Here is a 24,484-nt window from a genome sequence, read left to right on the forward strand (position 1 = left end):
CATATGAACAAAAGGTGGGAGCGGAGAGGAAGCCGTAGCCAGAGGTACTCCTGGGGGTGGGGTGGAGAGAGGGCAGTGCAAGGAGGGTGAGGAAGAGAGTTTTTGATAAATATAGCAACCCCACCACCAGGACGAGGCTCAGGTCTATCATACCAGAGGAGGGAGTAACCAGGAAGAGATATTAAGGAATCAGAGACATATTGAAGGAGGAAAGTTTCTGTTAAGCAGATCAAGTCTGAATTGTCAGAAGCAACCTGAATGGAGAGATCAATCAGGTTTGAGCAAAGGCCTCGGATGTTTGAGGTCCATACCGTTGATGAGGAGAGAGGAGGAGCATCGGGTGTAGGACAGGGGAGGGGGAGGTGTAGGGTCAGATGAAGGATGAGAGGGGGAGGTAGGGAGAGCAGTTGATAGTGTGTCAGAGATTGCAGAAGAGTTACAAGAAAGGGAAGGATGAGGAGGACGAAAGTTTTGATGGTGATGGGATGAGGCACAGTGAGGGGTTGTTTGAGGAGGGGCAGACGAGAGTAGAAGGTTGGGGGAGGTGGAAGTATGAGATAGAAGGGAGACGAAGTGGGGAGAAGGCAGCTTTGAGGAGGAGGGGGGAGGGGGAGAATTGGAGGAGGATGGTAGGGGGGGAGATTTGAAGGGAAGGGGTTGGGGGTGAGTTTAGGAGGGGAGGGGAAAGGGTGGAGATTGAGGGGAGGGGCAAGGGGGGAGTTTAGGAGGGGAGGGGCAAGGGGGGAGTTTATGAGGGGAGGGGTGAAGGGGGAGTTTAGAAGGTGAGGGGCAAGGGGGGAGATTTGGAGGGGAGGGGCAAGGGGGGAGTTTCATGAAAGACGAACATTTATAACAAATTGGGTTTATTGTGATTTTCAAGTTAGCGATCCGTTTAAGAACGATGGAGGAGGGGTGGAATGAATGAGAATTTAGAGCATGTAGTGAGAAAGAATTATAAAAGATTGAATTTTTTTTTGAAGTTGAATGAGTTGAAGAGGAAATTGAAAGGAGCCTTTTAAATAGGAAGAAAAACAGCATGTTGTAATATACCACTGAATAAAACACGGCAGGGGAAAGTTTAAACATTTAAACAGAACCGTGAAGAACAATCTTATATTCACAAAAATACCAACGGGGAGAGGGCCTAGACTCTCGAGGGACAACCACGAGTCACTTGAACAGGGCAAAAGGTGGAAGGCAAGGAGATAATGGGGGCGGGGCAACACAGCGCACGTGGACAGAAGCACACGATAAGACAAAAGCACACACGATGAGAAGCACACGATGAGACACGTGGAAAAAGGGAAATATATGTTGTTGTTTTTTTTTGTTTTTTTTTGGGGGGGGGGGGGGTTAAAGCGTTTGACAAAGAGTAGATGTTCGGGGGAGAAGGGAATAAATCTAAGAACCAAACCAAAAAAGCGAAGGATTTGTTTTCTCTGGTACGTTTATCAAGTAATCAGATGTGCATACACGTTAATCTTACAGCCGCCATGTTGGTGCTCGCCGTCACTGCGATGCGAAGCGAACGTTATGCGGGAGTCCAAACCTGAGAACGCTGGAGGCCAAAGCTGAAATTGGAGAAACAATATAACCTATTTTACTCTAGGGGATCCCAGGATTACCCACCCAAAATATCGTTGTGATCGGTTCAGCCGTTTTTGCGGTACCTTCGAACGGACGGAGAGACAGACGGACATTTGGTGAATTATAGTAAGATGAATATCAAGGCACCTCCTGGCTTTAATGGTGAGCACCAGGCACGGATTATGCTTCACACGGTAGAAACCACATAATCCGCAAGGAACCCACAGCCTGTCTGCCACCCAGACCATCGTTCCTGCCAGTGCAAACGAAAACCAGGGGATGTGCTGCGATCAGCGGAGATAACAATCAACGACATAACAGCATGACGAGCGCTGTCCCGATCTCCTGTGGGCCGAAGTCCTAGACCAGGGTTTCCCAACTTTTTTCGCTATGTGGCCCAACTGGCTTTTGACCTGACATGTCATGGCCCAGTGGGGATCATAGCAATTTTTTGAAAGCAAAGAAATGTCAATAATAACCACAACTTAATTCAATTTAGACTTTTAGAGTATTTAATGGAACAATATTTCTCATTTGAACAATTTCTTTGTGAAATGAATCAATGTGAGTGATGTAGTGAAATTATACTGAAGGGGAACCCAGGGAGTGCTCGCTTATCCCACTAAAAGGGGCGTCTATAAGACCCGGGACAACCGGGGCGCACGGACACTCCAGCGGCACTTACTGTGACATAGTCCTGTAGTTTGAATGGTACGTACGCCCCAATATGCTGCGCTTGCTTTGTTTTACCTATTGATATCGGACATTGCCCATGTAACACTCTGATTCTAATGTCTGTTGCATGAATGTATTTTAAAGGATGTTACTTCAGATCTAAATGATATTGTTACGCAACCGTGATTAACACCACAGTTACGGATGGCCGATTTGCGAGACTTTAACTCCCGAGGCGAAAACTCAATGGCGGATTAAAGCTCAACACAAAGTTAAACGCGCGGAATGGCGGACACGGCGAAGCTCCCCCCCCCGCCGCCTTATCTATTAAAATGAAACACCCAGGAAACTGCGTTCAGATATATACAGAAAATAATACAAGGATTTATTATGGAAAAGTGAAGCCAGTGAAAAAGCCCGCCGGTAAATCTAATATCCTAGATCGGGACGTCCCCACACGACTGACAGCAAACGCAAAACGAGGGAGATGAATTACGAAAAGAATACGTCACGTCATTCAAAATGTACGCGGATGCGGGCTTATCTGTCTTTCGTCGTCTTTGTGGCGGCCGTCCAACACCGCTCCTTTCGGCCCGATCGCACACCACGAGGTCCCTCGCTCCAAGTCCCACAAGGCCGAGCACCACGCACCAAAAAGCACCATGCGTCGACGACCTCCAACGCGGCCCAACTCCAGAACCAAGAGGAATGGCGAAAAGGAGGAGAGAGTGCGCAGGTGCAGCTGCACGCCTCGTCCTTCCAACTCCCTGGAGGCACCGCTGGGATTGCTAGCAGCCAACTGCCAACGAACTGTCTCCGAACTGCTCACGAACTGTTGCGAACTGCGAACTACTGCGAACTGCCGTGTGCTCTGTGTGCCTCAACTAACTGCTCCGTGTGCTCGGTGTGTCCGGTGTGCCACGAAATGGCGTCCGACCGTCGCTAATATCTCTGGCCGATGACGTCACATTGGCGCATTCCTCAGCCAATCATAAGCCTCCCAACTCGCCGGCTCGCCCAGGTCACGCCCTCTGCGGCATCCCACTCCTGACATCTCCCGTCCCCGACCCCGCGGTTCTTGTGTAACACGTGCCAGGCGAGGTTTGTAGGCCTTGGAGGTGTAAACGGTGGCGGTGTATTGTGGCGGTGTTTTTGGCCTGGTTTCCTGTCCATTTATTCCGAAGTCATTGTCAGGGAAAGGAATTATTTAATGTTGCGCTAAGGACCTAACTAATGTTTATGTGGTTTGCAGTGCCATAATGGACAAAGGTTTGACTACTAGGTGAGACTCACAGGGGCGTTACCTTTAATCCCTCACTATTTACCACTCGAACCTCCAGGTAGGTCCACAATCATACATCTTCCCCCGACAAACGCCTAAACATCAAGAACTTATTACATGTAGAGTTCCTGTCACGACAGCCGAATACCTACCTATTCAGATCTACCTAGCTCTAGATGTTGCTCTACCAAATTCATAACAATATCAAACCTACCCAAAGGTCAAGTCGTGTCTGTGCTTGATTTTCACGACATTTAATATCATTTAGATCGCCGAAATGACTGAACACAAGATGATCATGGTACCGATTCTCGGCGCCGACGCTCACGCTGAGGGGTCGGGATCGGAGTTCACCCACTGGCTCAAAACGCTGGAGAATTACTTTGCCGCTCACGAAACAGAGCCCACCGCTGCGGTGAAGCTGTCCGTGTTACAGTCAAAGGTCCATCACACTGTTTTCCGGAGCATTGCTCGATTTGAGACGTACGCTACGGCTCTGGCTGAACTAAAGCGACTTTACGTAAAGACACGGAGCGCCGTGCATGGCCGGCATCAATTCTCCCAGCGGCGACAACAACCGTCGGAATCGATCGATCGCTACGCGCAGGAGCTTCGCTACCTATTGGCGGACTGCGTGCAGGAGGTACGGACCCACGAGCAAGTGCAGGACGACTTGCTCCGAGATTCATTCGTCTCCGGAATTAATTCTGGAGTCTTGAGGCTCCGACTCTTGGAGGTCGCGGAGCTGACATTTACGGAGGCACTACGGCTGGCACGCATCTTTACAGATGCCCGTGAACAATCCACCGCTTATGATCACCCACGAGTCGTGGCGGGGACTTCTCAACTCGCGCGACCGGAGAGGGTTACCGCCGAGGATATGGGGGAGGACCCGACCACCACGGCCGAGACTCTGGGTGCTCCTGAAGCGGACTCCGCTTCTGGCCTAACTGCTGCAGCCGCTGCCCGGCCACGGCCTGACCGGTATGCGAAGTGTTATTTTTGTGGAAATCGGCAGCACCCTCGATCTGAATGCCCGGCTCGGGAGGCCATATGCCACCTGTGCTCCACCAAGGGCCATTTTGCAAATGTCTGCAGGAAGGCCGCACGGGGCACTCGCACCCGCACAACCTTGAATGGGCTTATCGCTGAGCCAACGGATTGAGCACCGGACGGGGCGCCTCACTCGGCTTTGATGAGCTGACCTCCTTCTCGCGGGCCTCTGGCTGCACGCACGACCTTGGTGAGATACACCGGGCCGCCGAAACAAATGGCGCGAACGCGACCGGCCGCGGAGCGACCGACCTTGACTGGCGTTCGAACGCCTTCTTCAAACAAGCGACATGCTCCTGCTTTGGAAACTCTTCTCGATGTGCGGCAAACGCAGCACGTGACTCGAGCGCCATCTGATGGCGGCTCTTACGAATTACATGCACTCACTCTGGCATATGAAACTGCAGATGGCAGTGATCCTTCTCACATAACTCGAGCGCCATCTGGCGGCGGCTCTTACGACTTACACACACTCACTCCGGCAAATGAAACTGCAGATGAGCCAACTATGCGCTTGTCACGAGGATCCTCCACGGGCTGCCCGAATGACCGGCAAACTGCAGCCGGCGTGGGAACGTCCTCTGACAGTGGGTATTACGATTTATATGCTCCTGCTGAGGCCCAACCTGCCAACGATGCCCGGAAGATTACAGCCAGAGTGGGATCCACCCGCGAGACGCGATCTTCCCGCCCGGCTGGTACAATACCTGCCGGGTCTGCCGGCCTTGCGCAGGCCATCATTCCGCTCAAGGTCGCGGGCGTTTTTGCGCAAGCTTTGATTGACACGGGGTCTACGGATAGTTTTATCGATCAACGATTAGTGCATCAACATGGGTGGCCGGTTCTCGGGACAACACGACGGATCTTCATGGCCTCCCAAGGACTTCGGTTGAGCACAAAAGGGGCATGTCGATTGAAACTTGTGATAAAGGGACGCACGTTCCCGGACGTGTATCTCATGGTATTACCTGCGTTATGTGCCGACGTTCTGTTAGGACTTGATTTCCTTAAGCGACATGGACGTTTGGAAATAGACTTCGGTGGGCCGGACACGCTTGCTGTGTGCGCCCTCGCTCAGATGGACGTGGAGCCTCTCTCGCTGTTCCCCAACCTGACCACTGATTGTACCCTGTAGCCGTCAAATCGCGGCGCTACTCTCGCGCAGACGCGCAATTCATTGCGGAAGAAACGGCCCAGCTCTTAAAGGACGGTATTATAGAACCCAGTAGGTCACCGTGGCGGGCTCAAGTCTTAGTGGTGCGAAGTGAGGCCCACCGCCGGCGCATGGTAATCGACTACTCACAGACGATTAATCGTTTTACACAGCTGGATGCCTACCCCTTACCGGGGATGGATGCCCTGGTACGCCAGGTGGCCCTATATTCCGTTTATAGCACTCTCGATCTGCGTAGTGCGTATCATCAGGTCCCCATCTCTAGGGCTGATCGCGTCTTTACAGCCTTTGAATCGGGTCAGCGGTTGTACCAGTTCACTCGACTCCCTTTTGGGGTAACTAACGGGGTCTCTTGTTTTCAGAGGGCTATGGATGACCTCGTTGCGAAGGAGAACTTGACCGATGTCTTTGTCTATCTGGACAATCTTACTGTTTGTGGGTATGACCAGGAGCATCACGACGCTAATCTGAAGCGCTTCCTCGAGGTCGCGCGGAAATATCGCCTAACCATGAATGCGGCTAAGTGTCGTTACTCTCTACGCACGTTAGATCTTTTGGGGTACACCGTGACCCATGGCTCTGTCTCTCCGGATAAGGAGCGTCTGCGACCTTTGCTCGATATGGCTCCGCCTAGCGATCGGGCTTCGCTGAAACGCGCTCTTGGGCTGTTCGCCCACTATTCAAAGTGGGTGCAAAATTTCTCCGTGAAGCTCCGCCCCCTCGTGGCCTGCGACATGTTCCCCATGGGCCCGGCCGCCATGGCGGCCTTCGAGGGCCTTAAAGCCGACATCGCTGGCGCCGCTGTAGCGACGATTGACGAGAGTGCCTCTTTAGTTTTGGAAAGTGATGCCTCGGATCATGCGATAGCGGCGACTCTCTCCCAAGGGGGACGCCCTGTGGCTTTCTTTTCGCGGACTCTCACCTCCGCTGAGCGGAGGCATTCGTCTGTCGAAAAGGAAGTGTACGCGATCGTCGAATCAATTCGGCGATGGCGGCCGTACCTGCTTGGGCGGTGTTTCCAAATCGTCATGGACCAGCAAAGCGTTGCATTTATGTACGACACCTTACATGCTCAGCGCATTAAGAATGAGAAAATCACCCGTTGGTGTATTGAACTCGCCGACTTCTGCTACACCATCAAATACCGCCCGGGGAAGGATAACCTGGTCGCCGACGCCTTATCGCGGCCGGCCACTTGCGCGGGGGTTGTAACTTTGGAGGGACTGCGTGTCTTGCACGGCACTATGTGTCATCCCGGGGTGGCGCGTTTTGCGCATTTTGTGCGCAGTGGTAATCTGCCGTACTCGATTGAGGACATCCGCCGGATCTGCCGTGATTGCACTATCTGTGCGAGCTCAAACCGTGTTTTTACAACCCTCCTATGGGGACGCTGGTTAGGGCTACTAGACCGTGGGAGCGCTTGGCGATGGACTTCAAAGGGCCGCTGCCGTTGTCGAGTAACTCTCGTTATCTGCTCACTATCGTTGATGAGTATTCACGATTCCCCTTTGCTTATACGTGCGGGGATATGTCGGCTGCCACGGTTATCCGGTGCCTGCAGAATTTGTTTTCTATGTTTGGGTATCCGGCCTACGTGCATACCGATCGGGGAGCGGTGTTCCTGTCTCAGGAGGTGAGGGGCTACTTGCTCCAGAATAATGTCGCTTCGAGCTACACCACCCCGTACCGGCCCCAAGCGAATGGGCAGATCGAACGCTTTAATGGGATTATATGGCGGGCCGTCAGGCTAAGCCTCCGGACCCTCGGCCGAGGCCTCGATAAATGGGCGTGGTCGCTACCTGCAGCTCTAAACTCGATCCGGGCTCTCCTATGTACCGCCACCAACCAGACTCCTCACGAAAGACTGTTCCACCACCCTAGGAGCTCGGGTAGTATCCAATCTTTACCCAGCTGGCTCGCTGAGCCGGGGCCCGCCTATCTCAAACGAGCGGTTCGCTCTAGCAAGTACGACCCCCTGGTTGATAAGGTGCGGGTCCTCCAGGCTAATCCCGAGCATGCTCGCGTGTTAACGGCGGACGGCCGCGAGTCTACTGTCTCCGTATGCCATCTCGCCCCATGTGGGGACGACGACAGGGATATCGACGAACCCATCTACGAGTCTATGGACTCTACCGAAGCTTCCTCTATGGAACTACTACCATCACTTCCGTCGTCACCCACTCCCTTGCCAGAAGGCGCTGGGGCGCCCCCTCCGACACCCACCTCCAGCGACTATTCCGACGTGGGGGACTCCGGGCTTGGGGATGCCATACCCGGTAGTTTCCGAACACGAGCTGGCAGGGTAGTTCGCCGCCCCGACCGCTACGGGTGGACCGACTGACGTGGATTGACGTGACCCATCCGATTATTGCTGACGCTTGCTTGCCACCTGCCGGGCGGCAGTATAGTTCTAACGGCGGGGAGAATGTAGTGAAATTATACTGAAGGCGAACCCAGGGAGTGCTCGCTTATCCCACTAAAAGGGGCGTCTATAAGACCCGGGACAACCAGGGCGCACGGACACTCCAGCGGCACTTACTGTGACATAGTCCTGTAGTTTGAATGGTACGTACGCCCCAATATGCTGCGCTTGCTTTGTTTTACCTATTGATATCGGACATTGCCCATGTAACACTCTGATTCTAATGTCTGTTGCATGAATGTATTTTACAGGATGTTACTTCAGATCTAAATGATATTAAACCTACCCAAAGGTCAAGTCGTGTCTGTGCTTGATTTTCACGACAAGTGACATAAAGCAAATTTCTTTGTGACAAAGGGTCTTGGGAGAAATTTTTAGAACAGAACATCAAGAAAATCAATTGAAAAGGCAAATTAACACTTCAGACTTCAAGGCTTTTCCATTAAAAAAAAAAAATTTATTTTAAATTAAGAAATGAAACTCTATTAACACATTGCAATAATAACCAGGAAAATAAAAAATATTTGAAAACTCATCTCCAGGGTGCTTTGCTTGTGGGCTGTAACACAACACATTGCAGTAACTGCCAATTGAAAAAAAACTCAAACCAGTTTAACCTAAAGCTACTTTAATGATAGATGTTCTCCTGAATTTTCTGCACCAGTTTCCAAATGCTAGGTTCTGTTGTGGAAAGCACACATCTAAGATCTGCCTCACATTCAAGGCGGTTCTGAGCCTTTGTCTTCAGCTGCACCAACGTTGAGAAGCCTGATTCACAAAGATAAGTTGTTGCAAAGGGCAGGAGTTTCCGAAGGCATTTCTTTGCAATGTTGGGGTAGCTTCCCATCATTTTTGGCCAAAACTCAGAGGTAGAGGAAGCTTCAAAGACATCTCTGCATCCAGAAACATTTTGAAATTCAATCAGTCATCTTGCAGGTCATCCTGGACGTCACTGACTTTAACAAGAAAAGGATTCCTCATGAGCACCAGTCTTTCTCTCCCAATTTCTGGAAAGTACTGCAGAAATTATTCTCGGAGACAGCTGAGGTGTGTCACAACATCCTTTGCAATGCCAGGATCCAACGGCTCATTAATAGTGACTTCTGAAAGAGATTCGAACATGGTAAAGTTCCCTTCCTCAGCTTTTCGTTTCCAGTTTTCAAGCTTCTGTATAAATGCACTGAGAGTGTCAATGAACTGAATGATAGTTGTTCCCTTTCCTTGCAGCTTTAGATTCAGTCTTTTCAGTCGATCAAAAATATCCGCAAGGTATGCGAGGCGAAAGACCCACAGCTTTTCATGGAAGGAAGCTTCAAGTTTGTGCTTTTCTTGCATCGAAGAAACTGCATCTCTTCTCGGAGTTCAAACACTCATGCCACAACATTTCCTTTTGATAGCCAATGCACCTTGGTGTAGTGTAGCAGGTTCTTATGCTCTGAATCCATTTCTGTGCACAATTGCTTTAACAGTCGGGAATTCAAAGCACTGCTTTTCACGTAGTTCACCATTTTGATGACTTGTTCAAGAACATCCTGAAGATGAGATGGAAGGGTTTTTGAAGCAAGAGCTTGCCGATGAATCAGACACTGAACAGAAATGATGCCTGGAGATAGATTTCGAACAAGCGCTTGGAAGCCACTTTTTGCTCCTAGCATAGCTGGTGCGCCATCGGTGCACACTCCACAGAGATTGTGCCAGTTCAGTTCCTCATGGTCAAAGAACTCTGTTACTTTTTCCATCACATCCACAGCTCTGGTATTTCTTTCGAGAGAATGGCAGAATAAGAATTCTTCCTTGATGGAATCACCCTTCACATACCGAACGAAGGCAAGAAGCTGGGAACAGGATGAAACATCCGTGGATTCATCCAACTGAATTGAGAACAATCCACATTCAGCGTCTTTGATTTCAGCAATCACCTGTTCTTCTATGTCACTAGACAAGTCAGCAATCCTCCTTTGAACCGTATTATTTGACAGAGAAATTTTGTTGAACTTTTTTTCAGCTTCTTCTCCAAGCACAATCCTAGCCATCTTCAGAGCACATGGCTTGATCAGAGTCTCTCCGACTGTGTGAGGTTTCTTCTGTTGCGCAATGAGGAGGCCGACGGCATAAGAAGCCTCCGTAAGATGCTTGTTTTGCTGAAATAAAGTTCCACTTTGATCCAAGCGCTGGCGCTTCACGTTCTCTTCCATTTGCTTGAAGAAGTCCACATCCTTATGTTGATGATGTGGATGAATCTTCTTCAAATGGAGCTTCAACTTCGATGGCCGCAAAGATTGATTTACGAGAACTTTCTGGCACAGGACGCATTGTCCCTTTAATTCTACACGATCATGTAAGGATGTGAATCCAAACTTTATGTATTGCTTATCATATCCTCATTATGTCATTTTAGAAGGGTTTCTGGAAAAAAAAGAAAAGAAAAAAAAAAGGACAAATATAAAAAAAACAAGACTAAAAAAATATACAGGGAATAGTGGGTGGCTACCACTGGCCACTACCAACACACACAGAATTGAACTCTTGTTTTAGGCCTTGTGCGTGAAAAGATTATATTATTTGGGCAAATATTGGCCAATCTCTGGGGCCCACCTGGAAAACGTGGTGGCCCACCAGTGGGCCATTGCCCATTGATTGGGAATCCATGTCCTAGTCCAAAGGCAGAGCTGCTTTGCTTGATGTTTAGCCAATGGGGACCAAAGAATGAAATCTCTGTCTGTCAACAGAGTGGCCGACAGAGTGACTGGGGGCGGAGGTGACTCTTTGGTCTCGGACTTCGGTGCACAGGCAATCGGGACAGCACTCGTCACGCTGTTATGTCGTTGATATATATATCGTTGATATGATATACGTTGATATACTCTCAAACCAATCTGGGCTTTATGGCAGAGTGGCCAGACGGAAGCCTCTCCTCGGTGAAAGACACATGAAAGCCGCTTGGTGTTTGCAAAAAAGCACCGAAAGGACTCTCAGACTGTGAGAAACAAGATTCTGTGGTCTGATGAAACCAAGATTGAACTGTTTGGCTTCGTCTGGCCACTCTGCCATAAAACCCAGATCAGTGGAGTGTTGCAGTGATGGTTGTCCTTCTGGAAGTTTCTCCCATCTCCACACAGGATATCTGGAGCTCAGCCAGAGACCATCGGGTTCTTGGTCACCTCTCTTACCAAGGCCCTTCTCCCCCGATTGCTCAGTTTGGCCGGGCGGCCAGCTCAAGGAAGAGTCCTGGTTGTTCCAAATTTCTTCCATTTAAGAATTATGGAGGCCACTGTGCTCTTGGGAACCTTCAGTGCAGCAGAAATTTTTTTGTAGGTTTCCCCAAACTGTGCCTCGTCACAATCCTGTCTCTGAGCTTTGCAGGCAGTTCCTTCGACCTCATGGCTTGGTTTTTGCTCTGATATGCATTGTCAGCTGTGAGACCTTATATGGACAGGTATGTGCCTTTCCAAATCATGTCCAATCAATTGAATTTACCACGGGTGGACTCCAATCAAGGTGTAGAAACATCTCAAAGATGATCAAGAGAAATAGGAGGCACCTGAGCTAAATTTCAAGTGTCATATCTTTTTAATAAATTTGCAAAACTTTCGAAAATCCTGTTTTCTCTTTGTCCTTATGGTGTATTGAGTGTAGATTGATGAGGGAAAAAATGAATTTAAACGATTTCAGCATAAGGCTGCAACATAACAAAATGTGAAAAAAGTGAAGGGGTCTGAATACTTTCTGAATGCACTGTATATACACACGTACGTATATATATTATCACCAACCCAACAGGACGGTGTACAATCATATCATCAGGTGGGTTTACACAATTTCACATTTAACACAAGTCCTGACGGCACTGTTTTTGCCTTGGATGCCTTTGGCGGCAGGATTTAAAAAAACGTTTTGGGAGAAAGGAACCGTGACATAGCTGAAGGAAACAATGAATGCAAAGGTGCTGAAGAGCACAAACCTTGGCTGGGAAGATGGCAAGAATGCATGGTCGAAACAGAAAGAAGTTTGGAAGCAATCAAGACGAGAAGAAGAAAAACGTATTTTAAAGGAGCAAGGAAAGGCCAGCAAAGCTGTTTATTGTTATGACAGAGGATGAGATGGAGTGGTAGAGTAAGAGACAATTCATGTGATTTTTGTTTCTTTGTTGGGATGAGAGTTGGCAGAAAATGACAATTTTAGATGATGCATCGGGGAGGGTATATGAGGGGCGAGGGCGTCATAAAGCCAAATGTAGCTCCGGGTTTAATTGGTATAATCTACCCACTCGCAAATGAAGAATAGCAATTGCAGGAGGCAAAGGTGCCTCACCGCTGTGAGGCAGTGCTTATGATGGTGACGATCATATCGTTGGTTTCGGGCTGAATAATGGTTTCAAATGACTGTGCGAATGATTTTACAGAGAAATGTGTTGCTTGCACCTAGATTCCACCTGTTCTCACAGTCACATAAAAATTAAAGTTCATTTGTGCATTTTCTCAGGAGCCATAGTTATAAACACTCAAGGCAATCCCTTGAATTTTCATCAGTTTTGATTCCCTTTAAAATTAAAATACCCGAGGAAAGTTATCAATTTTAAGGCAATGTTTTGTTCACTGACGGGTTTCATGTTTGCCTAATTTCCTTTTTAGGACATCTTAAAGGCAACCTGTCATCACGTAAGTTTATAGCTTCACTCTGAGAATCCGTTAAGGGTGAAATCGGAGCCATGAACACCTGCCATTCCTTCATTTGTCGTTGAGCAAGTTGAGCAAACACTCATGTTGCCTGCGGCCACACATATGCACACCACAACCAAGGTCATGCCCTCAGTGCTCTCCGTGTGGAATTTTTGGTGTAACTATTGACACTCAAGTATCTTCCATGTTTTAGTGCCATCAGTTTTGCATGCAAATTGATTGCTGTAATGAATTGTAAGATCGTTATCACCAATATTATTTTGTAACTGGTGGCTGATTGATCACTCTCGAAGATGTCCAAATGGAATCTCAGCTAACCTTTCCATGGTTTGATATATTTATTGATGCAATGGGCCTATAATGCTATATTGTTATCCCCACGCTTTTCTAAAAAAGCTTGATGTCGTAATCGGCTCCGTCACGTTATATCCTCCAACAAGCATGTTCCACAGAAATTCACGACACTGCGTTTTGATGATGAGCACATGGCACAAAGGTGCGAGAGTAGTATAATTTCTGGCCGTGCCCCCTGTGGCCCTGGGACATGGTCAAATGGTCAAATAGCAAAAAATGCAATTCCGGGCACATTTTAAAACATTTTTAATGAAGCTTTGCATATGCAATCAACTTTGGGGCCGCATGAAATATGTAACCATTTTTAGGATTTCACCCCCGGTTCATGCTCCACGGGGTGGGGACTGTGTCCAGTGGTCTCAAAATGGGGGAAATTTTTTTTACTTAAACTTTGATATTGGGTCAGTCCTGATAGAACTTTATGCCATCTTTCGACTTTGCTTTAGGTGGGAAGCGTGTGGATTTGCGGTGCTTCGCCGACCACTCAAGTTAATTTTACTTTCTAAAAAATAGAAAACATTAAAAATGTCTTCTTCTATACGGATATGTTTCGCGCACACTACATTTAAGCTCCTGTATGAAATGGTTATTTCCCGTTTGCGATGATTTTTCCACGTCTTGATACTTTGAGGGTGCATTAAAAATGCCGTGCAGGGTTTTGCGGGTGCAGCTGTTATTTGAGCCTCCATGCTTATTACATTTAAAAGGCGAACTGAATTCACTTTGTTTGTAATTTGTTGAACATCACATCACTCATTCAAATTTATACTGTGTTGAGACGTTGCATTCTACTGCGTTATTTACTATTTGCTGGTTCATCATACAGGCTCTGTTAATATTTCCACCTGTGATTCTCCCTCCAATTCCCACACCACCAACAGGCCTTGAGCAACATGCGGAGTTATGCGCTCTTGGAGCCAAAGAAGGCCTAAAGGGCCGAAAGCTCAGCAAGGCGGTTGAGAATTTCACGTGGAACGTCACACTTCTCAAGGTTGGTGCGCCTTTAAAGGGTGCCATGTTACATTAGCACTACCTTTTCCATCATTTTAGAGACTGAAGGACATGATTTTTATTTTATTATAAAGGGTGAAAATGGTTTTGTTGTTACAATTTGATGCCATTGTGATGCCATGAGAAATCCAACAATACATAAATTATCCAGGAAAGTTTGATGGGATTATTTGGCCTTTCTTATCACAAGATAATTTGTTGCAACCCACGTGTAAGGGCCAATTGGGCTATTGTGCCTGTGCCACATCTTGGCACTCCTGTCTCTCTGGGGGGAAGCGACTACTTGCAGTGTATTTGGCTATGCTGTGGGACTTTTGGAAGCAACTGTGCCATCCCGAAGGCAGACAAAATAGCTGGAAAGGATGATACTCGAGGTGCATGGCCCCCACTTCTGGCAGCACATCAGAGCATCAGTTACATGTCAACGACTTTGAGATTAAAACCTCGACCAGACATCCGAGTGATGAGCATGCTCACAACCAAGTTATCCTGCACCCCATTTTGAATATCACATCGGCATGTTTCATATTCAAAGTTCCAGTGTGCCTGCTGCAAATCCTTCCTGAAAGAACAGATTCGGACTTTACTTTGATATCGGATACACGGTTGTTGGTCACAATCAGGAGGGACCTCCAGGCACCACGCATGTTTAAAAAAAAATCTTATTCTTCCATCAAATGGATGCTCTGCACATTTACGCTCTCTTTTTCGTGCAACCTTTTAGCTAATTGTTTATATTTATATTCTGACAAAGTTATTTAGTGTGTTTATTAATTTCAGAACGGTTTTCTGCTTTGTCCTACATTTATATTTCATGGTCTTCGTATGAAATATCTTGTAAAATAATCCCTCCCCATTTTTGTAAGAATCCCGTTTAACCCATTTTGGCTGTAATTTCCTGATAAAGCGATACGTGTATTTTAATAATTCCACGATAAATTGATTTATATTTTGATCCCTCTGTTAAATCGATCCATGTATTTTAATAATTCCTCGATAAATTGATCCACATATTTTGATAATTCCCCGATGAATCGATCCATATATTTTAATAATTCCCGATAAATTGATTTGCATATTTTGATAATTCCCCTAAAATTTGATCCATGTATTTGATAATTTCCTGGAAAATGGATCCATGTATTTTGCTAATTCCCGATAAATTGATCCATGTATTTTGATAATTCCATGATAAATTTATCCATTTATTTTAATAATTTCCCGATAAATTGATCCGTTTATTTTGATAATCCCCTGATAAATTAATCCGTGTATTTTAATAATTCCCTGATAAATTGATCGATGTATTTTGATAATTCCCTGATAAATTGATCCATGTATTTTAATTATTCCCTGATAAATTGATCCATGTATTTTAATAATTCCCTGATAAATTGATCCATGTATTTTGATAATTCCTTGATAAATTAATCCGTGTATTTTAATAATGCCCCGATAAATTGAATCGTGTATTTTAATAATGCCCTGATAAATTGATCCGTGTATTTTGATAATTTCCCGATAAATCGATCTGAGTCTTCTAATATCGTTGGTTCTTGAACCGATTGTTTTGGTAGCTTAAGTTGCTGATCATTTATCTGCTCTTCCCTGTCATTACCCTGTTGTATTACTCACAAACGGTCGATTCTTTGTGTGTTAATGTTAGCACACTGCCCTTTTATCTGATTTTGATTGCCCTTTCTGCATCGGTCCATCATGATCCTTCTCATTTCCAGTTTCACACCTTGTCTTCCTTCCCATTGCATGGTTTGGGCCCGCACTGTAGCATTTCTCATGCTTGGGCCTAACAAGCACTCAGTATCTCAACTCCATAGGATAGGAATGACCACCCTATTCCTTATACTTGCTTAATGATGCTCGACCTGCTCTAATTTTACAATTTAATGTACCTCGTACTCGTTACAGCAGTTTATCGCCACGTGTTTTTTCTTAATCTCTATATTGCAAGGTCTATTTTCTTTCCCAAAAATTTTTTTGTGTGTGTACTAAGCATCCCCCACTTAGGAGCAATAAACGATTTTGCTGTATCTTGTCTGTTTGAGACGCTAAACACCATTGCAGTTCCACAGACTATCTGTGGGGCAATACTGCACAATGTTGTTATCACGCGAAGCGAAAAGCGGAGTTAAGTAATTGGTTCATTTCCGTCTTTCTGCAAACATAAATTTATGATAAAGGAACAACTTATTTAAATTGAATGTTATATTTTGAACACGAATCGAACATGAATGGGAAAAAACCTGCCGTTTAACCGTACTTTATCTCTGAATTTGGCCTGATCGCCCATGCACAGAGAGTAGTGAGATTTTTTTTTTTTTTACTGTCTGCCTGTCTGGGAGTCAAACAAAATTGAAAATCATTCCAAACAGGAAACCCACTGTTTTTAAGGACGTCATAAAGGACAAACACAACAAGCATGAATAGCTAATTTAACGTGTTGGATATGGTGGGGTAATCAAAACTGTGTCAAAGGCAGTAAATTCCTGCATTTAATTATTTATACGACTTTTTTATCTTTATTTTATTTAAATTGAATTATATACTTGATCACTGCAGAACATGAATCGCCTTCTTTGCACTTTCAAAATACTTCCATTTAGCAGTACTTTGATATGTCTAATAAGGTGGTGTATAAGGGTGATGTATAATACTGCTCCAGTAGAACTAAACTTCCAGAATTTTTAACGATATTTAAAGACCTAGACTTTTTCTCCTCCTCTTCCCTTTATAAGGGGTGAGGTCCAATGGAACCAAGCTTCTGGCCTGCCTTGACCACAATACTCCTCCAATCCCCTCTGTCTCAGCAAACTCTCTCCACTCTCCCATCACCCTTACTGATATTCCTCTTCCGTGGTCTACCTCTTTTCCTCCTACCTTGTTCCCTCAACATATTCTACCTTGCTCTCTTTGTCATTCTCTCTTCCCCATCTGCAGCAAGTGTCCAGCCCATCTCAGCCGGCATTTCACCAATCTCCCCATAAAGCTCATCGACACACCAATCTCCTCCCTTAGTTCATCCATCCTCCGTCTGTCACCTTCTTCACTTCCGCAATCCTCCTGACCTAGTTGTTCTCACAAACCTGCAGCCTCTGTTGTTGTCTCTCTGTCAGTGCTACCGTCTCCAGACCGTAAAGGTAGGCCGGCATTACACAAGACATCAGAACCTTCCCTTTAAATCTCCTTGAAATCTTTCTGTCTGCCATTACTCCCTCCGAATCCTCCTCCTCACCTCTGCCTCGGACCTACCATCCGGTCACTGTCCCCCCCCCCCCCCCCCCCCCCCCCGCCAGATACTCAAACCTATTTCCTTGTCTGATCTCCTTCCCCTCTAACCTGATATTCTTCTTTTTTTTTCTCCGCTGCCCAACCCACATCACCTCCATGCTCATTTTCAGGCCATGTTTCTCAAATGCCTCCTTCCTCCCACTCCCCCATTACTTCCTGCATCTCCCGCCCACTCTCCACCACAACAGCCAAATTGTTCGCATACAATATCCTCCCAGCATACCTTTCATGTTTATCTTCCTGCCTACCAGCTCCATCACCATGATAAGCAGGAGTGGGCTGAGAGTGTTTCCCTGCCTCAAACCGATGTTCACACTGAACTCCTCCGACATCCCAGAACCAAACAAAACTCTTCCCCTTGTTCCCATGTACATCCCTTCCACCAACCTAACTTCTGCTTCCCTGCACTCCCATCCATCTCAGTATCACCATCACCATCTTTCTCAGGACAGTGTTGTAGGCCTTCTCCAGATCCACAAATCCCAATGCCACTTCACCTTGCACCTCCAACCTCTTCTCCACCAGCTGTCTCAACAGGAACATCCCATCTGTCATTTCCCTACCCTTTCTAAACCCCTGCTACTCTTCTCCAATCTCCTTCTTCGCCCTCTTCCTTATCCTCCCATCCAAAACCCTTTCCAGCACCTTTATGACACGACTAAGGAGTGTAATGGCCCTGTACTTCCCCGGATCTTGAACATCCACCTTCGCCTTTTATATTGGCACAATTAATCCTGTCCTCCAATCCTCTGGAATTGAACCATCTCTAATATATACATTCAACAACCTCTTCGTCCACCTGACTCTGACTTCTCCCACTGCAATTATTAATCTCTCCACAAACCTCTTCAATGCCTGGCTCCCTTGCCCTTCTCACCCTCTTCAATGCCATCTGCACTTACTCTTGTGTGATCTCCACCAGCTCCACTTTCCCCTCCATATGACTCGGTAGCTCCAGTTCAGCTTTGCTCCCTCCCAGATCAACAGCTCTTTGAAATATCCTTGCCACACCTTCAATAATGCGCCCATCTCTGTCACTAGCCTCCCATCACTATCCTTAATCACCGACTCCCTACATGTCCTTGCTATCCACATCACTGTCATGAGCCAATTAATTGTTCATCTTCCTCCCACCACCCTCTTCCACCTTGTTGTAAACCTCTTCCATATCATTCCTCGCCTTGTCTACAGCTCTCCTTGCTGATTTATTCTTCTGCCCATACAAGTGCAGCAACCCTGCATCCAGCTGCCTCCATTTATCCATTAAATCATTTATTAGCCCCCGTTGAACTTAGTCCAAAACGGGGGCTTATAGATTGGGTCTCGTCTCTCCGTCCGTGCATCTGTCCGTACGTGTGTCTGTCCACAACCATATCTCGGACATATATGATCTGATTTTGTTCATACTTGGAAAAAGACAATACATGATGGTATACATATGCACCTCACTTTGTTTTGCAATCTGATCAGAGATGGCCGACTGGTTAGACTGGCAGCCATTTTAGTTGTAAAAAAAAACCCGGTGTTGAACAAGTCCTCAACTATTTATTGGACATGCATTTACCGATCATGTTCAAACTTGGCACGCAGATAATGAATGGTGGCTGACATATGCACAAAATTTTCTTTCGAAATCAGATCCAAGATGGCCAACTGGCAGCCATTTTGTTACTTTGAACATGTCCCCAATCATTTCTTGGACATGCATGGACCGATTTTGTTCAAACTTCGCACAACGACAATACATGAGAGTATACATATGCATAACATTTTGTTTTGTAATCCAACCAAATATGGCCGACTGCCAGCCTTTAACTCCATTCAGCGAAATTACTAAAACAATGGGGGGGGGGGGGGGGGGGAGGGGGGGCATTTCTTAGTGTTTAGTCACCGTCCTTTCCCTCCTGCTTCATTATCCATTCCCTGTTGCTGTATTGCTTTCGGCTACAGTGCCATGCAGTGAGTCATTGGTCACCTTAGTGTCCCCATTTCTCAATCCTCCCAGTTAATGATAATCACGTTTATGTCTGTGTCACAACCCAGGACTGCTCTTGCGAGGCGTTGGGAACACGTGCTTTTAGTTAAAGTAATCAATCATGCTTATATACTGGCAAGTAATTAACAATTAGTGATATCAATACCTTGGTAACACCTTCACAAAGGTAGCATAATGTAATAGCACTATGTGGTGGGATGTGGTTGTGGTTGGGGGGTGCTGTTTGTCCGGTGATTTTTTTTTTTTTTTTTTAAATTCTGCAGTGATTTTTGGCAGTTGTTTTGTCACCTCACTGAGTGCCGACCTTAGGTAGAGCTGCATTACTGCCATTTTTCCAAAGGGAATTCCAGTGCCACCGGGGCACCGCGCATTGTCAAACAGCATATGTGCTGATCGATGACATATCTGTGGAACCGTACTCTTCTCTGTGTGCTTACTTTGGACGGGGGTCGTTTGAATATACTTCCCCATTTGGAAGCCTGCTTTGGTGTTGAGAGGGGTTGCTCAGTTCACGTGTAGATGACGGCAATCCACTTGTGCCTTTTTGTGACGTCTCTGCGTATTGCTCTCTGTTCCTTCCTAGTCATATCCCTCCTATTATGGTGAGCTGTGGCTGGTGCGGAGCACTTAAATGTCATATTTTCCCATCTCCAATGAACCCTCGCATCCCACTTTCATATTTGCATTAATTATCACCATATGCACTGGGCCTTAGTGCTATTACCTTTCTCTTCCTCTTTTCTGTCCTTTCTCCTTTATCTCGCTGTTTATGAATTGATTGTTTGCTTTGCTTTATTTTGCATCCTTTTGATTTTGCCTTTTTTGTCTCGGCTGCAGTCACTTGCAGAAGCTTCATTGTTTTGCATGCCAATTGATTGCTGGCATAGTTTTTTGCCTTGACTTGCATATCTTTTTTGCATATCTTGATATTAATATTATTATTATTAATCATTGTTGCCAGAAGTGAGTGAATCCTGATTGCTTACAGGTTCAGCGTTAAGCCACTTACAAGAGAATATTTACTGAACAAACAATCAAACATGAAAATTACTTTGTGGAGGAAATTATGTAAATCTGCGATTCATCAAATGGGAAATTTGGGATAAATGTTATCCTGTAGTAGTGATCTTCCTGTTGTAATGCACATGATATGAAATAGTAAAGGAATGAGAGAACAAACTGGTTGCACATTGACAGCTTCAAACTATGTTTTCAGGACACAGATCTCAAATTATTTTTCCACATCACTGTGCCATCTATTCGGATTGAATCATTTCCTTCAGAGACGATTCATGGAATTTCGGAAGCAATGAGCTTCAGATGATTTCTGCACACTTGACACGTCTGTTTCCCACTGTCACACTGAGAGCCCAAATCATGCCTTTCAAGTTCATATACCTTTCATGAATTCTGCACCTCGAGCTTGGCAAGTGCTCAAGGGGTATACTTGTAACAAATCCACCGTCTCTCTCTCTCTGTCTCTGCCTCTGTCTCTCTCTCTTTCTCTCTCTCTTTCTCTCTCTCTCTCTCTCTCTCTCTCTCGCCCCCTGTTGGCTGTCGGTGTGTTTGGGTGTGGCAAGATGGCGGCTGTGCATGTGTGGTGAGGTACGAGCTGCTCTGCTGTTCTACTCTTTTGTTCTTTTCCGTGTCGTATTTCACCTTTTCCTTCCCCCTGTTCGTTTATCTTCACATCCTTACTCTGCATTTGTGCCCCAACCCCTCCCCTTTGATCAGACCCAACACTTCGGGGCTTCGGCCTTTCCCCACCCCCTTCTGCCTCCCTTTTCCCTCCTCGGTTTCTTTTTTCTTATCTCGTTTTTATTTGTATTCACTCCTTCCTGTCCTTTGTTTCCTTTCCGTTTCTGAGAGAGAGAAAGAGAGCCCACAGCTGTTTGTGGATAACTTTATTAATCGGCGGCCCATCCTGTCCTCCGGCTGATCGTTTCTTTTCTCCACCAGCTGTTTGTTTTCACCTTTGAAAATCTGTCTCAGCTCGTAATTAATTAATCACTGTTCGAGAGCGATATTCACCCTCCTCCCATCCCCTTCCTCGTCACTTCCCCCACCCCCTGTCCTCGTCCCTTCTCCCCTCCCCCCCCCCCAACCTCGTCCCTTCCCCCCCCCCCCCCCAACCTCATCCCTTCTCCCCCCCTAACCTTGTCCCTTCCCCCCCCTACCCATGTCCCTCCCCCCCCCCCCCAACCTCGTCCCTTGTCCCTTCTCCCCCTCCCACCCTCATCCCTTGTCCCTTCTCCCCCTCCCCCCCCACCCTCTTCCCTTGTAAATTATGACTTCGTTTTCACGTTACACGGCGTATGAAGCATTAACGCGTAGACATGGCGCCGTTTGTGTCCCGCCGAACGATGTCAACGTCGAGGACCTCGTTATTGCTGTCGGCAACATAATCGGTATTGATAAAGTTCGTGCAGCCTCGCGAATGAACAAACGTGTCGTTATCTTCGTATCCAAGGCTGAACTGGTTCACGAGATTGTATCTACAGGACTATCGACAGATGATGGGCATTTCGTATTTGTGTCCCTTCTCGACACTCCAGCCGTTAAGGTCATCATCTCGAACGCTCCTCCATTCCTGAAGAATGAGAGACTGGTCTCCGAACTATCTCGTCATGGTACTGTGGTTTCCCAAATCACGATGTTACCTTTATGTTGCCAAGACGACCGGGCTAAACATGTGATGTCTTTCAGGAGGCAAGCTTATCTTGTACTTCCTCCTCCTAACGTCGAAAGAACGCTGCACATTGTTTTAAAATTCAAAATTGATAATCATGATTACCAATTATACGTAACCACTGACACCTTGAAATGTTTTGAATGTGGTAAATTCGGACACCTGAAACGCTCTTGCCCAAAAGCAGTTTCGTCAAACGATGGGACAAACCGTGTAAACAACAAGGATTCCTCTTCTTCATCTTTAGCTTCGGCTGTTAAGGGAACATTTTCCATGTCCGGTAATGACGCTCAGCCTTCCCATCCCGATAATCCAAACAGCACAACAAACGTCGGGGATGGTTTCACCATTGTTCCGTCAAGGAAGAGAAAGACCTTTCCCGAGGGTCATTTAACTCAGAAAAAGGTAGCATTTAACAATAAGCAACCTGTCGGTAACACCCCCCCCAGTTGTGACCAATGCCACTCTACAAGGCTTACCTGGGACAAACCCTGTACCTACAGCCAAAAAGTTCGGTCCCCTTTCATGTGAGGACATAGACGTTCCACCTGCAAGGACTGTTTTACCTGTTAACAAATCAAATGGAATCATCTCACCTGTTATGGACTCGGCTATTGGAAAGTCCTCTGATGATTTTGCTGAGACCACTGGTGATGAACCTGCCGAGACCACTGGTGATGAACCTGCCGAGACCACTGGTGATGAACCTGCCGAGACCACTGGTGATGAACCTGCCGAGACCACTGGTGATGAACCTGCCGAGACCACTGGTGATGAACCTGCCGAGACCACTGGTGATGAACCTGCCGAGACCACTGGTGATGAACCTGCCGAGACCACTGGTGATGAACCTGCCGAGACCACTGGTGATGAACCTGCCGAGACCACTGGTGATGAACCTGCCGAGACCACTGGTGATGAACCTGCCGAGACCACTGGTGATGAACCTGCCGAGACCACTGGTGATGAACCTGCCGAGACCACTGGTGATGAACCTGCCGAGACCACTGGTGATGAACCTGCCGAGACCACTGGTGATGAACCTGCCGAGACCACTGGTGATGAACCTGCCGAGACCACTGGTGATGAACCTGCCGAGACCACTGGTGATGAACCTGCCGAGACCACTGGTGATGAACCTGCCGAGACCACTGGTGATGAACCTGCCGAGACCACTGGTGATGAACCTGCCGAGACCACTGGTGATGAACCTGCCGAGACCACTGGTGATGAACCTGCCGAGACCACTGGTGATGAACCTGCCGAGACCACTGGTGATGAACCTGCCGAGACCACTGGTGATGAACCTGCCGAGACCACTGGTGATGAACCTGCCGAGACCACTGGTGATGAACCTGCCGAGACCACTGGTGATGAACCTGCCGAGACCACTGGTGATGAACCTGCCGAGACCACTGGTGATGAACCTGCCGAGACCACTGGTGATGAACCTGCCGAGACCACTGGTGATGAACCTGCCGAGACCACTGGTGATGAACCTGCCGAGACCACTGGTGATGAACCTGCCGAGACCACTGGTGATGAACCTGCCGAGACCACTGGTGATGAACCTGCCGAGACCACTGGTGATGAACCTGCCGAGACCACTGGTGATGAACCTGCCGAGACCACTGGTGATGAACCTGCCGAGACCACTGGTGATGAACCTGCCGAGACCACTGGTGATGAACCTGCCGAGACCACTGGTGATGAACCTGCCGAGACCACTGGTGATGAACCTGCCGAGACCACTGGTGATGAACCTGCCGAGACCACTGGTGATGAACCTGCCGAGACCACTGGTGATGAACCTGCCGAGACCACTGGTGATGAACCTGCCGAGACCACTGGTGATGAACCTGCCGAGACCACTGGTGATGAACCTGCCGAGACCACTGGTGATGAACCTGCCGAGACCACTGGTGATGAACCTGCCGAGACCACTGGTGATGAACCTGCCGAGACCACTGGTGATGAACCTGCCGAGACCACTGGTGATGAACCTGCCGAGACCACTGGTGATGAACCTGCCGAGACCACTGGTGATGAACCTGCCGGGATCACTGGTGATGAACCTGCCGGGATCACTGGTGATGAACCTGCCGGGACCACTGGTGATGAACCTGCCGAGACCACTGGTGATGAACCTGCTATCACTTTGGAAAATGTTAATCCTAAACATGATGATGCTGCATTCCTGTCAGCAGAAAATAGCGAAACTGTCTCAGTTACTGCTGTCGGTTCATCACCTGGTGA

The 24,484-nt window shown here is 47.2% G+C and overlaps 1 long non-coding RNA gene across 1 annotated transcript in view; it reads left to right on the forward strand.

Moving 5' to 3' along the window:
* The window catches only part of LOC144889269 (uncharacterized), a 37,597-nt gene extending 17,621 nt beyond the window's left edge, over positions 1-19,976 (forward strand). Inside the window, exons 2-3 of the long non-coding RNA XR_013621674.1 lie at positions 14,108-14,217; positions 19,803-19,976. This is a non-coding gene — a long non-coding RNA (uncharacterized LOC144889269). The remainder of the gene's footprint in view (positions 1-14,107; positions 14,218-19,802) is intronic.
* Positions 19,977-24,484: the final 4,508 nt, after the last annotated feature.

This window comes from Myxine glutinosa, unplaced genomic scaffold (assembly GCF_964187855.1).
Source record: "Myxine glutinosa unplaced genomic scaffold, kmMyxGlut1.1 SCAFFOLD_2125, whole genome shotgun sequence".
Classification (NCBI taxonomy): domain Eukaryota; kingdom Metazoa; phylum Chordata; class Myxini; order Myxiniformes; family Myxinidae; genus Myxine; species Myxine glutinosa.